General features: G+C 33.4%; 1 pseudogene; it reads right to left on the minus strand.

Annotated features, from left to right (window-relative positions):
* Positions 1-7,178: 7,178 nt before the first annotated feature.
* On the minus strand, positions 7,179-7,275 carry LOC122095183 (annotated as a pseudogene).
* Positions 7,276-13,964: the final 6,689 nt, after the last annotated feature.

A 13,964-nucleotide genomic window follows, 5' to 3' on the forward strand; every position in this document is an offset into this window, starting at 1 on the left:
GAAACAAGTTTAATGAGGAGCAAAGCATAGGGAATAGTCACGTTTCTTGTTGAATGAAATATGAATTGTGAGAATCAGTTTGAGAAAACCATTTAACAAAATGGATAATGGCTATTAATTCCAATCCCTTTATTTGCCCATATTTTGCATCCTCACACATGAGTGTCAAAGTCAAACCACACATTTTTGCCTTTGTAGTTAAATCATGCTATAATTTAGGGGATAGGTGAAGTAGTCAAATAAAAGATTAAAATAATAGTAAGTGATGCTATGAGAGCTGAAAATTATTTTAAATATGATAGTAGCTAATTAAATTCCATATCTCTTACTTTTACTCTATTGTCATATCCCTCATTACCACATTAGGAAAGTACATATAAGATTCTCACTAAATTATGTGTAAAATTATGAAAAATGTATTAAAAGAATATGGGCACATCGGGGCTAGGAAAGTGGCTCAGTGGTAGAGCTCTTGCCTTGCATGCATGAGGCCCTGGGTTTGATTCCTCAGCACCACATAAGCAAAAAGAAGAAAGCTGGAAGTGGCGCTGTGGCTCCAATGGTAGATTGCAAGCCTTGAGCAGAAAAGCTGAGGGCCAGCGCCCAGGCCCGGAGTTCAGGCCCCTCGTCTGGACAGAAAACAACAACAACAACAACAAGAATATGGGCACAGTGTGGTTTTAGCTGATTCAGACCTGTAGGGGGTAGTGTGTTTTTGAGAACTTGAAAAACCTTGTGATGGAGATGAAGGATGTGCTTATTCTGGAAAATTGGCTAGAGGGTTGCTCCCAGAAAAACAGTGGTGAATTCTTCCCAAAGGTTACAGTAAAATCAATCTCACAATTATGTTCTCTACTGCACTATTCACCATAGAGAACTTATGGAATCAGCCCAGATGCCCTTTAGCGGAGGGATGGTTGGAGAAAGTGTTGCACATATACACAATTGGATTGCACCCATCCATTATAAAGACCGTTACAGCATTTGCAAACAAATGGATAGATCTAAAATTATGTTAAGTAAACGACGTCAGAGCCAGACACACAAAGGACGCGTATTTGGAAGCCAGAATTTTATGCAAGTTAAACAACAGTATTAATCAAAGCATGCTATTTGCAGAGGAGTATTTAAAAGGTGTAATTTCTTATAAAATTGAACTTTTAATCCAACAAAATGAATACCAGGAAACTATCACTTGGAAAATGTGAGGGGAAGTCAAAAGGAAGGATTAAAGAGACTTACGGAAGTAGAGAGTGAAGCCATAATATTCAATGCAGATAGTATGAAACTAGGAAAAAATAAAAGTGGGGTGAGGTTTGGAAGGATGTGAGAAATTTATGTAAAGATCCATCATACTTAAAAACTGATTCATTGAATGGAAAACCCTTAGTACAACTATTTACTAAAAATATAATGAAAAACAATGGAGACATCTTATCTTAACCCAGGAGTCAATATGATAATTTTCTTCTCAGAAATTTTCTTTGCAGGTATTATCCTCATAATAACAGAAAAGTGAACAACGCAATGAATATCAATACATCACTTTGCCTATCCTAAATAGACACAATATAAAAATCACAGTACAAATATTTGAATATATCACATGATAAAATAACAAGTAGAAAATATCAAACTATGATTGTTTTTCCAAGTACTTTACCTTTGGTATCTAATTTAATCCTCATAATAATCCTATAAAGTAGAACTACTTCTATTTTTAATTCTAAGATGAGGATATGTAAGTCTTCTGAGTTGGAATTACTAGTACAACATTGTACACACGGTAAGTGTTAGGCTGCGGTCCATTCCCACCATATCAAATAACCTGTCTATTTTATAACTAAATACCAGCACTCAGTCTACTAATTCTAGGAAAATTTCCCAAAATTATTGTGCACACTCTAATAATATTTCACTTTATCTTTGTTAGAAAATAGGTAACTAAGCCGGACACCGGTGGATCACCCCTGTAATACTAGCTACTCAGGAGGCTGAGATCTGCGGATTGTGGTTCAGAGCCAGCTCGGGCAGGACAGACTGTGAGACTCTTATCTCTAATAAACCACTAGTAAACTGGAAGTGGCACTGTGTTCCAAGTGGTAGAGACCAGGGACAACACCCAAGCCCAGAGGTCAAGCCCCATGACCAACAACAACAACAAAAGAAAATAAGTAACTGTAATATGAAAACTCCAAGTTCATAATCAATTTATACCTCCCTGGTGAAAGGAACTGCTAAACTATAACATTCTTGATTTCTAGCTCAAAATACTATAAATCATATTTTATCCCTTCACTCAACACTGCACTGCCTGGGGACCCCATCTCTGGTTAACACAGTCTTACTGAAAGAATGACCTGCCCAATTCCTGATGGAAACAGACTGCAGGTCTTTTGGAGCAATTGTTTCCATATTGTAGCTCACCTAAATTGTTTACCATTAGAAGTATTTTGATTGCTTTTTATACCCAACATTTTGAGAGAAATGTACTACTTTATAATGTTATTAAAGAAAGACTGATATAAAAATCACTTTTCACCCCAGATAAATATTTTACCTTTCGTATACACAAAAATGCAGTCTGACATATTAATGTTAGGAATGAGAGGTTAAAAATCATAAGCACCAAGACCTAAGTATGAATTAAAGATTCTCCAACTTGTGAATACAATTGGTTTAAAAAGACATCAATACTACTGCATTTTTTAATTCCCTATGATAATGATAATGATTCCCTATGATAATGATAATGAAAATGATAAACTCTTAACACTTAAAAATAACTCATTTTCTTGGGAGTAGGACACATAACACAAGGTTAGTTCTAATCATTTAAAAAGACCTTTATTTATACTAAACATTCACTCATAACTATAAAGATTCTAAAACTAACTGAAGTATAGAGACACAAAGGAAATAATTTAACTGCATCATGTACATTCAATGGACTGTTAATAGAAAACAAAGTTATACTAATAATTAGCTTACCCAATTCACTTACATTCTTTTATTCTATTCCATTTACTTTCATAAAAACTGGGTTTTCATAAAATGATGCATGAAAAAGCCTATATGCCCACTTACATTTTCAGATCTTAACAATATTTATTTCAGAAATTTTAGCTCTATAGTCAATGAACTGAAATAATACCAAAATATTCAAAGGGCTTTCAGAAATTGCAAGACTTCCTCTGGGATGTTATGTATATTGGAAAAGATATTCAAAAAGCCTTATTTGTTAAAGTTGCCATAGTTACTCCCACAAAAGAGCCATTGGTAAAGATCCCTGTGCATGTACAAAACACCTTCAAATGCATACACAATCTGGACATGACACATCCTTTTTGTTTGTTCGTTTTTGGAAGGAATATCTAACAAGCATATCGACAATACTTATTTTGTCAATAAGATGGGATATTCAAACGTAATATGGGTTTGATTAACTCTTAGTGCGAATAGATATGGTCTTGCAAAGAAAGTGATTTTCTACAGAAAACCGGAAAGAGTTTATCCAACTTGTGTTTCACAGGAATAACCAGAGAGTAACACCTGTTTGGTCACGTCGGTCCAAATCACTCCATGAGTGTATATTAAAAGTATAACCAATTTAAAAGGTCAAATATGAATTTTGTACTGACAATCATCTTACAGCAATATCTTACTACCTAATTATGTCTGTATCTTCCTACCTCACATACAATAAGAGCTGAAAGCGGTCTCTTTATCTAACTTAATGCTGTAAATGCTTAGATTATGATGACTTTTTTAGTAGACAAATAATATGTACAGAAGGGTGGTTCCACTGAAATGACATGACAGAACACTGATAAATAAAACATTGCAAGACAGTTAGCTCTTTTCAGCCTCACTCTGTCCAGATTGGCAAGCAACATTGCAACAGCACACGCACACATATACATGTATACACATGTTCGCACATGTACACACACATGTACATGCATGCTAAATTCAGGGTTTATTGTACAAAAAAGTTCAAATAAAATATTAGTGATTAGGACAAATGATAATATGCCTTATTACAAAATAATACATGAACCATCACCACCCATGTTACATTTTACCTGACTTTCCAAATGTGACCATTTAATTTATTTTTAATTAATTGATTACCTTATTAATTCGTTTGGTGCTAATAGTAGGGCTTGAACTCAGGGCCTGGCTTTGTCCCAGAATTTATTTTTTGTTTCAGTTTTCTCAAGGCTAGCATTTTACTGCTTGTACCATAGCTCCATTTCTAGCTTTTTCTGGTTACTTTCAAATCAGAATCTAATGGACTTTTTTTTTCTTGGCCTGCTTTCAAACCACAATCCTCAGATTTCATCTTTCTGATTAACTACTACTAAAGACAGAAGACATCAGTGTGGCTTCTAATTTTTCCTCTGTAGTTATCAAATGCACATACTTAAATAGTAATTTAAAACTGAGAGTATAGAAGCAAGATGTACAGTGATGATACTGTCCTGTCAGAAATTCAAGTTAGTAATGTAAATTATTCTTAAGACCATACACAAAAAATATCATATTATAGTGTAAGAGAACTCACTATTGAACATATGAGCCTTAAGAGCTTTCTAATAGATCCATTATTTATTGTTATCCAACATTAGAAAAATGTATGAGGCATTGGTAAAATAGAAGTCCTTTGCATGACTACATATATTCCTTGTTTTTTTTTTTTTAAAGACACTTGCTTTCATTTAAAAAGTAGGCCTGTCTATTGTCTTCATGTGATTTCAATAATTGAAAGTGCTTAGTGAGAAGGTCAAAATGTATTAGTAGTCCTTAACTATCAATTCTCATTTTTCTTCTTGGAGAATATAATGATCAAATCAATAATTCAGAATCAGAAATCAATATTTCAGAATCATGCTTCCAGTGCAAGTGGATCACCAGTAAGAAATCCTCAATACCAATTTCCACAAAGTTTTGTCACAGATACAATCTCCCTGCCTTCTCTAGCTGCTTTACTACCTTACTATTTCTTCATTATACAGGAAAAGTGTGATTCACCTGGTTTCAGTCAGATCTGTTGCTAGAATTATCAAGGAATTAGTTTATTGTCTGTAATTTGGTCAAAGTTATGTCTCATTATGTAGGCTACTATAAATGTATTTACTAATTTCAAGTAAATACATAAATTCTATTCCCATCTTTTTTATAAAATAAAATTTTGTTTGCTCTATAAATTGATCAGAGGCATGGATTTTGTGGCTAGCTAGGTCATTGCACATCATCTGTCTCTCTCTCCCTTTCTTGGTTCTCATAGATAATATGATTGCTCCATAATTATCCTAATTTATTTTGCTTTCATATTTTTGGTTGCATCATTTCAGTTTTTGCTCTGCCATTTCCCAAATCATTTATATAGAAGGCGTTATTTCCTAATTTCTCATTCCTAGAATAAGCTGCACATGAAGACATCACTGGTCCTCATTTTCAGTGTGTACATTTGAATACGGAGGAACATCTTTCCTCTGCTCTCCATCAATTCCCTACTCTCCAGTGAGAATAATTTCGAATAGTAAAATTGGAAAAAGAGAAAATAAATCATGGTGAATAAACAGTTGTGGAAAATTCACTGGATATTTCTGACCAGTTCAACCAATGTGAACTATTAGGAAAATACATGGACACCTCATTCCCACTGGCACTCAAAGTTTCTGGTTAGGCAATTCTTAGGAATATGAAGAACAAGATGAAAAAATAAGGAATGATAACAATTGCAAGAAAAAAAATGAAGAAGGATCCAAGCAAATTTCTTCATTGGGCTGCCAAAAATATTCGACTTACTACAGTGCGGAGACTTCTTTCCCAAAAGGCCACTCATGTGAATAGTAGGGATGACGATGAGTATACAAATCTTCATCGAGAAGCGTACAGTGGACAATTAGACATTGTCAGTGAGTTGGTGTCTCAAGCGGCACATGCAATAACTGTAGATGAATGGACACCCTTGCACAGTGCATATACGTGGAATGATACCAGAGTGACTTCTTTATTACTTCATCATGATGCAGATACCAATGCCCAACTAAAGGCCACTTGTCCCCCTTACATCTTGCTGCTGAGAATTGAGCTAGCAAATATATGCTTGATTTCCTTCTGTTGAACCATTATATAAAACCAGGCCTGGAGAACAACATAGAAAAAATTGCATTTGATGTTGCCAAAAGGATAAGTATGTATCACTACCTCTATGAAGTTGTGGAAGGCTGTACAAATTGTTCACCTATGTCCTAATGGTCGGGTTAAGTTTCTTAAATTTCAAAAATGCAAGTCGATCTTTTGTGTCCCTACAAAATATTTTCACAATCCAAATAAGAGCAATATATTCTATTTTGGTCTGTCATGGGGCTTGAACTCTGGGCCTGGGAGCTATTTCTGTGCTCTTCAGCTCAAGGTGAGCGCTCTACTACTTGAGTCTCAGCTCCACTTCCAGTTTTCTAGTGGTTTATTGGAGATAAGAGTACCACAGACTTTCCTTCCCAGGCTGCCTTGGAACCATGATCCTCAGATCTCAGCCTCTTGTGTAGCTAGCATTATAGGCATAAGCCACATGTGCCCAGCAACACCAATATTTTACTGTAAAAATTCATGGATTCCGCAGAATTCTTCCAAGTGAATTGCCTGCATTGGATGTCAAAATGTATTCAATAGTTTTTGTATACATGTATAATGATTTCTTCAGAGTTTGTGATTTTTTAATCAGAAACAATTTTAACTTACCTGTTGAAATGAGTAGTACAGAAACTAAAATATTTCTGGTGCTTGTCTGAAAAAGTATATTTTAAAATATTCTATATTCTATGTTTGCATAATGTTCATAATTTATTTTATTTTCTCCTAGATATACTTTGAATTCTACATTATTTTATAATATTGAGGTTCATTAATGTGTTCTTTCTGATTGTATTCCATATAGAAACAGTTTGATTCCTTTTTTTCTAGGTCTTAATATTATTTTTCTTTGGGATAAAATGACAATGTTGTCTAATTTGAAAAGTTTTGTAAAGTTTATGCTATGTAAACGCCTTTCTGAGGTGAATATTTAATACACTGATGTCAAACTGAATTTAATTATATGAATTACGTGTATTGTTACAGTTGTAATTTTGTTTTAATAACTGTTTTTCATTTCTTGCATCTGAAGAATGAAACATATGGAATACTTCTCAAATTTTCATGTTATCCTTGTGCAAGTGCCATGTTAATCTCTGCATTGTAATTTGAGTATTAGTGCTGCTGAAGCATGTATTATCCTCTAAATTTAAGTAGTTAATGATGCAATCTTTATACAAGCCTATATCTATGGGTGCCTACTTGTAACAAGGAAACCGTATTGTTCCTAACAATGCTATCGATCTTATTTCCCTAAAATTCTGTGAATAGTAGAAAAAATTATATTGATCAATCAATTGCTCACATTTGCAAATTTTTTTGTCAATGACTATCTTAAGTCTTTTTATTTGGAATTTGATCATACTCTCAATTATTTATAGATAGGTCCAAAGGTGATCGCTTTTTCAAGTACTTATTTATTCAACTGTGTTAGCTATGTGGACCTAATGGATTCAAAGTAAGCATTGCTTAAGAGCTACTTCTAAACTTCTTCAGCTGATATTTTCCCAAATGAGGTGTTACTGGCACAAATGTCTACCTGAGCCTTTACCCTTCTTCCATGTGGGAACAGACCAACCAGAATATCTTACCCTGACAGCATAGATTGTCTTACTAGAACAAAACTAATCTTGGTTACAAGGGATCATAGAGAGATGAACAGTTCAAACAGAACTGTTCAGACTAGAATATATTTTATCAAAATATAATTGTTTATTATACCTTCCATTTCAAAAGTAGCTAAAGCCAAGAAGGTGAAAAAATTGTTCATATGCATGATTACTTAATGTCCTGGCCTGTCTATCATCCAACCAGGCAGGAACTTACACTACTGCCTTTTTATCACCAAATATTTTCATAGTTGCGGGAGAAGTCCATATGTTTCTCCTAGTTATTAGGCATTAAATTGATACTGTTTTAATCACAGTGTTTCCTCTTGCCTCCATGCTGTAAATCTACAAATGGTAAATCTTTAGGTCTAACTCTATCAAACACTAAGGTAGAGATAATGGAATAATACTTTAAAATAGAGTTGCCTTTGATACAGTAACTACAACAGAACAATGCAAACCTGTGCTTTTTAATTATATTATATATAATTATATATTTTATATTTATATGTGCTGATTTTATATTTCACACAGTAAAACTTACTAGAATTAGTTGACAATTTGACAAATAAATTGGTATTTATTTATTCCAATAAATAGAATTGGAATATAAATAATTAGGTTTAAAATATATATTAGATATAAAACGTATCAATGCAATGTCTTTAGTATAAACTTGTGATACATTCTAACTGTTCTTGGTCTTCTGAATCCACATGGTAAAAAACAATGTTTTCCTCTAATCTATAATGCATTTTACTCTGCTGCTCTGTTTATTGTTTTAACTGTCTTGTCCCAAACTGTTTTTCTCCATATTTCGGAAGCATTCCTATTGATTATACCCAAATTTTGCTAAGATGTCTAAAAAAACATTATCCTTCTGCAGTCCCCATGGGTCCTAGGATCCCAGGTCCCAGTTACCTGCATCATCAGATAACAGGGGCAAGACTTCTCACCAAGGCCCATGCAACATGTCAGCACATAGTAATTGAAGACCAACCTCAATTTCTCATTTCCTATATTTCAGGGTCCCAATTCCTTGAGATGCAGGTATTAGCAGTAAGCAACTGTGGAATGCAAGGCAACTTAAAATGAAGAATGAAATAACAAAATTTGAGAGAAAGTACTGTAATTAAAACATTCAACTTATAGATGACAAGCCCATATGAGTGAACAAGTTCACAAAGTGTCATAAGATTATTTTTAATACCCCTCCCCTATGATTAATGAAAGATTTTATTCCAACATAAGTGGGCCAAAAAATAGTTCCTTGAAGGATAGATCCATAATTGGTCTACCAAAGCCCGGAAAACTTGACTTAGAGGTCAAATGTAATTCAGAAAAATATTTGAAGCACTAAGGAGTGCTTCAAAACACTGGGACTTCAGTACAACATGGTTCTGTGGTATAAAAATGTCACTCTCAAACCAATGATAATCTACATTTAATCTTCTGAAAGTGTATTCCTTTTCAAATAAACTTTTTAAAATCACATTCGTCAAAATGACATTTTACAAGTTGATGATACTTAATGACATTACAAGATTTTTAAGTGTAGGGAGCAAGTTACAATAGAGTTGAATTATTTACACAGCACTAATGCCAAACACGTTCAACCATTCATTAAAGTGTAGAAATAGTACAACCCACAATTTGTGTTTTTCAGTAAGGGCCTTCCAGAAATGTGTTAAATAGGTAAGCCTCCTAAATTTCAAACCCAAACGTGAGCTAATAAATTTCATCATTTAATAAGGTACACTTTAAAAAGTCACAAATAGTTGCCTTATCATATGTTATTTTATGTTTTCCCTCTATCTAACATAGTAAGAAATATGACTTTAAGTCTTGAATATGGGTATTCATCAGAGATATGACAAACATAATATCTGTCTTCTATTTTTATCATATTCCTCTTTTGGAATAAATTTTAATTTTCTTCTTTTTCCAAAACTTATAGGCAGTAGAAAATATTATTCCATGTAAAATAAAAGAATCACACCATTGTACAAAGCCATTTATAAAAATTCGTAGTTAGGAATACATTCTAAGCCATTTTTGTAACTTTCTTTTTGACTAAAGATTAATCTTCCAAATGGATGAGAATAAAATCTTGTTTAGGTGATTCACCTCTCCAGTCTCCAGCAAATTGTTGCTGCAGATGAATCAATTATGGAAATATAAGCTGACATCAGTTCAAGAATATGCAGGATTGAAAGTCCATGGAATGCATATAAACCATTCAAAGTATTAATAGACAGTTTAACACAATGACTATCAGGAAGTTGAAACCAGAGAGGAATTATAGTAAAGACATAGAATGAATGAAAAATGAACAAGGGGCAAGTACAGCTAGAATATTCAATGTACACATATGATAAAGGAAGTGGTAACTTGGAAATAAATCTTGAAGAAAGGGTTGGTTGAGAATGATGGAAGGAGTGACTCCGATCTAGGAGCATTGGACAATTAGATGGATATATTTAATTGTAAAACAATTGCATAACCTTTTAAAATTCAGTTAAAAAACACAAGAAACAAAAAACAGAAAAATCACAACCAAACAGCAATCTCCAGAGAGTATTAATATGACCTCTCAAAATTTTAATCAATTAATGAAGGGCAGTCTTGGGAAAAGCAAACAAAACTTTTCAAAGAGAGAAGTTAGGGATAGGGGAGAATTTTGAACAGAATTAGATAGATTGTCTAAGATTATAAATCACCTCCATCTGCTGCAAATAGTATCTTTCTTCTACGAGTTTTCTGTCTGAACTGGATAATCCAGTCCTGAGACACACTTGGTAGCTTGTGAGGTTAGAGTGGAAGAAACAAGATCATGAACCCATTACTCCACTGGAGAGAAAACAATACTCTATATTTTCTCTAATATCTCTTCACTACTCTTTCTTCATACTTTTAAGTCAATTGATTTTGAATTATATTTTTCCTTCTTTCTTCTGGCAAAGTAATTCATTAAATATTATTTGCCATTTTCTTCTTTCATGCTGTTTAATTGGCCATTGATATTTAATGAGTCCATTAAATAACCCTCTTGCATTTGGTTGCCATGAAACAACATTTATGTTAATGAGGAGAAATCTAATGTAAAACTTTGTCTCCAGAATACAGCCCTAGAAGCTGTGATCACAAATATTCGGCTATTTTTTTTCTTTTACCTTAAAAGACTTCTTGTGTATAAAGTGACCACAAAAATAAGTACTCCATCACTTGTTGGTTCAATCAGAATTGTCTAAGCTCAAAAATATATTTTCCTAACAAGATGCTGATAGGAAACAAAAAATACTGCATTTTTATCTTCTCTTTTAAGGTTCTCCTTAGATACTATATCAGGAACAGTGAAGTTATTCTAGGCAAAATTATTTCAATAGATATTTTTCTCTTGGTCTTGCATTTGTTCACCAAGATGTATGGAGGAGAATAGAGTTAAATGACCCATACCTTGGAAGACAGTGTCTGTTACAAAAGGACAATGCTTCTATGTCCTACTTCTATGTCCTCCTCTTAGCTCTTGCCGGAGTTCCAATTAATCACAGCTTCTTGGCTTCATGTCTAGTGAAGCTGAAGGACTAGATGGGCTCCACCACTGTTAAATCTTCATTATTTCTCTTTTAAAACTCTTTAAGTTGCCTCATTTGGACGTTGAATTCATTTTCATGTCTTCATTCAATCAGTTCTGCATTGTAGTGAGCCAAATAGGCTCTGTAAACTCACTTTAGGGAGTAAAAATACTAACACAATTTATATCAAAAAGTTTTGGCATTCCTTCACTGCTGAATACAATATGCTTAGCTAAGTCTTCTATGAAAATTTTTTTTATTAACTTTTCCATTTGCTCAATTCTCTTCTGAACTTTTTGGCATATGTAATAACAGAAGTCTTCACTATCTCATATTAATAAGGATATCACTTTTGTGAGCCACATAGAAATGTGAAATTATTGGTTTGAAGTATCCAATCAGATTTTTTTCTGTGTTTCACTGCTTCACATCCAAAGACATTGTGGAAAGTGTTACAAACAAAAATGTGTAATCCCAACACCTTCTTTCATTGTGAAGGGCACTTTCTCCCTAAATATTTTGACTCAAATTATCTTTTTCAGAGAATTACTCTTTGGTAATTAAAGGTAAATTCACAAATTTTGATGCCTTATTTTTTTAAGTACTTTGAATTTAAATTCCAATACAACCTTGTTTCAAACAGTGAAAATATATTTCCTGGGTAAGGAAAATTCCAAGGGACCCTACAGGATTTACAAGTTTGTTTGTTTAGTGTGAAAAAGAGACATCTTCATCCACATTGCTCCCTCTCTACTAAGTCTCCTTGGATTTCTTTGCATGAAAACTATTCTTCCAGGCAATTTAAATTTTCGTAATAGGCCAAGTTGTTAAAATTTTGAACAATTAAAATTTACCTGTCATAATTTTAAAACTCTTGAAAATCCTTTATCAGAACCGCGAATTCACCAATCTTAATTCCACCATTACCATCAAAAAGTTAACATGCTATTTTCATGATATAGTATCCATGCAGCAATTATATTCCAGTGGCCTTGTTATACATATATATAACCATATTAGCTGATGCTAAGCAAAATTAATACCAAGATATGTAACCAGATTTTTTCATTTGTGGTTGTTGTTTTTGATGAACTATGTGATTTCTGTTTTCTTTGGGTTTTCCTCCTATGGTTTATCCTTCTGGTATATCATTTTGTATTGTATACACATTTACCTTAATTAGCGAAGGGAAGAGGAAAAGCATAATGGTGAGACAAAGGACAAAAGGCAAACCAATGCAATAGCAATACTCACAAGACAATATAATGGAAATGCACATTACAACTTGTGAGGGATGAAGGGGTGAAGGAAAACTGTGAGAAAATGAGAGAAGGTTAACAAATTTGAAAAGTTATGATTTAATACCTTACAATTACTGTAACCCCACTGTACATCACTTTGATAATAAAATTGAAAAATAAGTTGCGTAAAATATAATTTCACTGTATTGGCACAGGAAATAATATTCTTTATGTAATAATATTTTAAAAATCAATACTATTTGGCATCTAATTTGAATTAATTACCCCTTATTTATCAGAGGGTCATCAACTTGAATGTTATCCAACTAGACAATATTTTCACAATATATTTGCCAAATTTTTCAAAAAAGAATAACTTTAGTATTTTCTCATTCTAAAACAGAAAACCGTTTAATGCTATGGAAACCCATAACTTTTAAAAGTAAGTAAGTTGTTAAGAGGACAGAAGATATGCGTTCTTCAAAATTCCTATGACTAATAACTACTCATTTTTAAATTCTCAACATTTCTGGGAGATTCCAAACAGTACCTGTTCGCATGTTATATAATTTTGCAATAGATGTTGTTTCCAATGGGGTGTTACAAACTGAGAAGTCAACAGAAAAATAGCCACATTCTGGTAGAGGATAAAACTATGAAGCATGTGTAATAATTAATTCTTCAAGAGTAAGCTATTTTTTATCAGAGTAAGCTATTATTTCTATGACCATCAATCCCAAGATTTATGCCATAAAGTCATCCTAGCCCAACAGTTTCCGACTTTTAAGGGGCACCTTAAAATTCCTTAATTCACATCATGAACACCTTATCTCTATTTTGAAAAAATACTACACCTCTGCTAATATGACGCCCTCCTTGTTCTGAAAAGAACACCACAATACATTGAGCTGCATCATTTTTCCTCCACTAGTATTCTTTTTTTTTTTTTTTTAAATTTTATTTTATTTTATTTGAGAACCTACTGTACAGAGGGGTTACAATTACATGGGCAGGATAATGCATACATTTCTTACCAAGCATTGCAGCCTCCTCCTTTGTTTACCCTTCACCTCCCTTCCCAGCCTCCCCCCTCCCTCCCACCCAATCATACCCCCCCACCCCCCCCCCCACCACCGACATTGTAAAGCTGGTTTTGACATGACATTTTGTACTTCTCATTGTTGCAACAGGTCCACCTGAATCCTTAAACGACTTGTTTGTCCCCATCTCCTCCACATGTTATACTGACATCAAATATAGTGAAAGCGGGGGTTACACTGTGGAGGAGGGACATACAAAGCAACAAAGAAATAATCTTATAAATGCGTTAGAAACACATGCATGAAAGAAACAAAAACATTAAAATACATATTTGAGGTTTCGTTTTCCTAACATCA

The sequence above is a fragment of the Dipodomys spectabilis genome, unplaced genomic scaffold (genome assembly GCF_019054845.1).
Source record: "Dipodomys spectabilis isolate Male_0828 unplaced genomic scaffold, ASM1905484v1 ptg000012l, whole genome shotgun sequence".
In the NCBI taxonomy this organism is placed as follows: Eukaryota; Metazoa; Chordata; class Mammalia; order Rodentia; family Heteromyidae; genus Dipodomys; species Dipodomys spectabilis.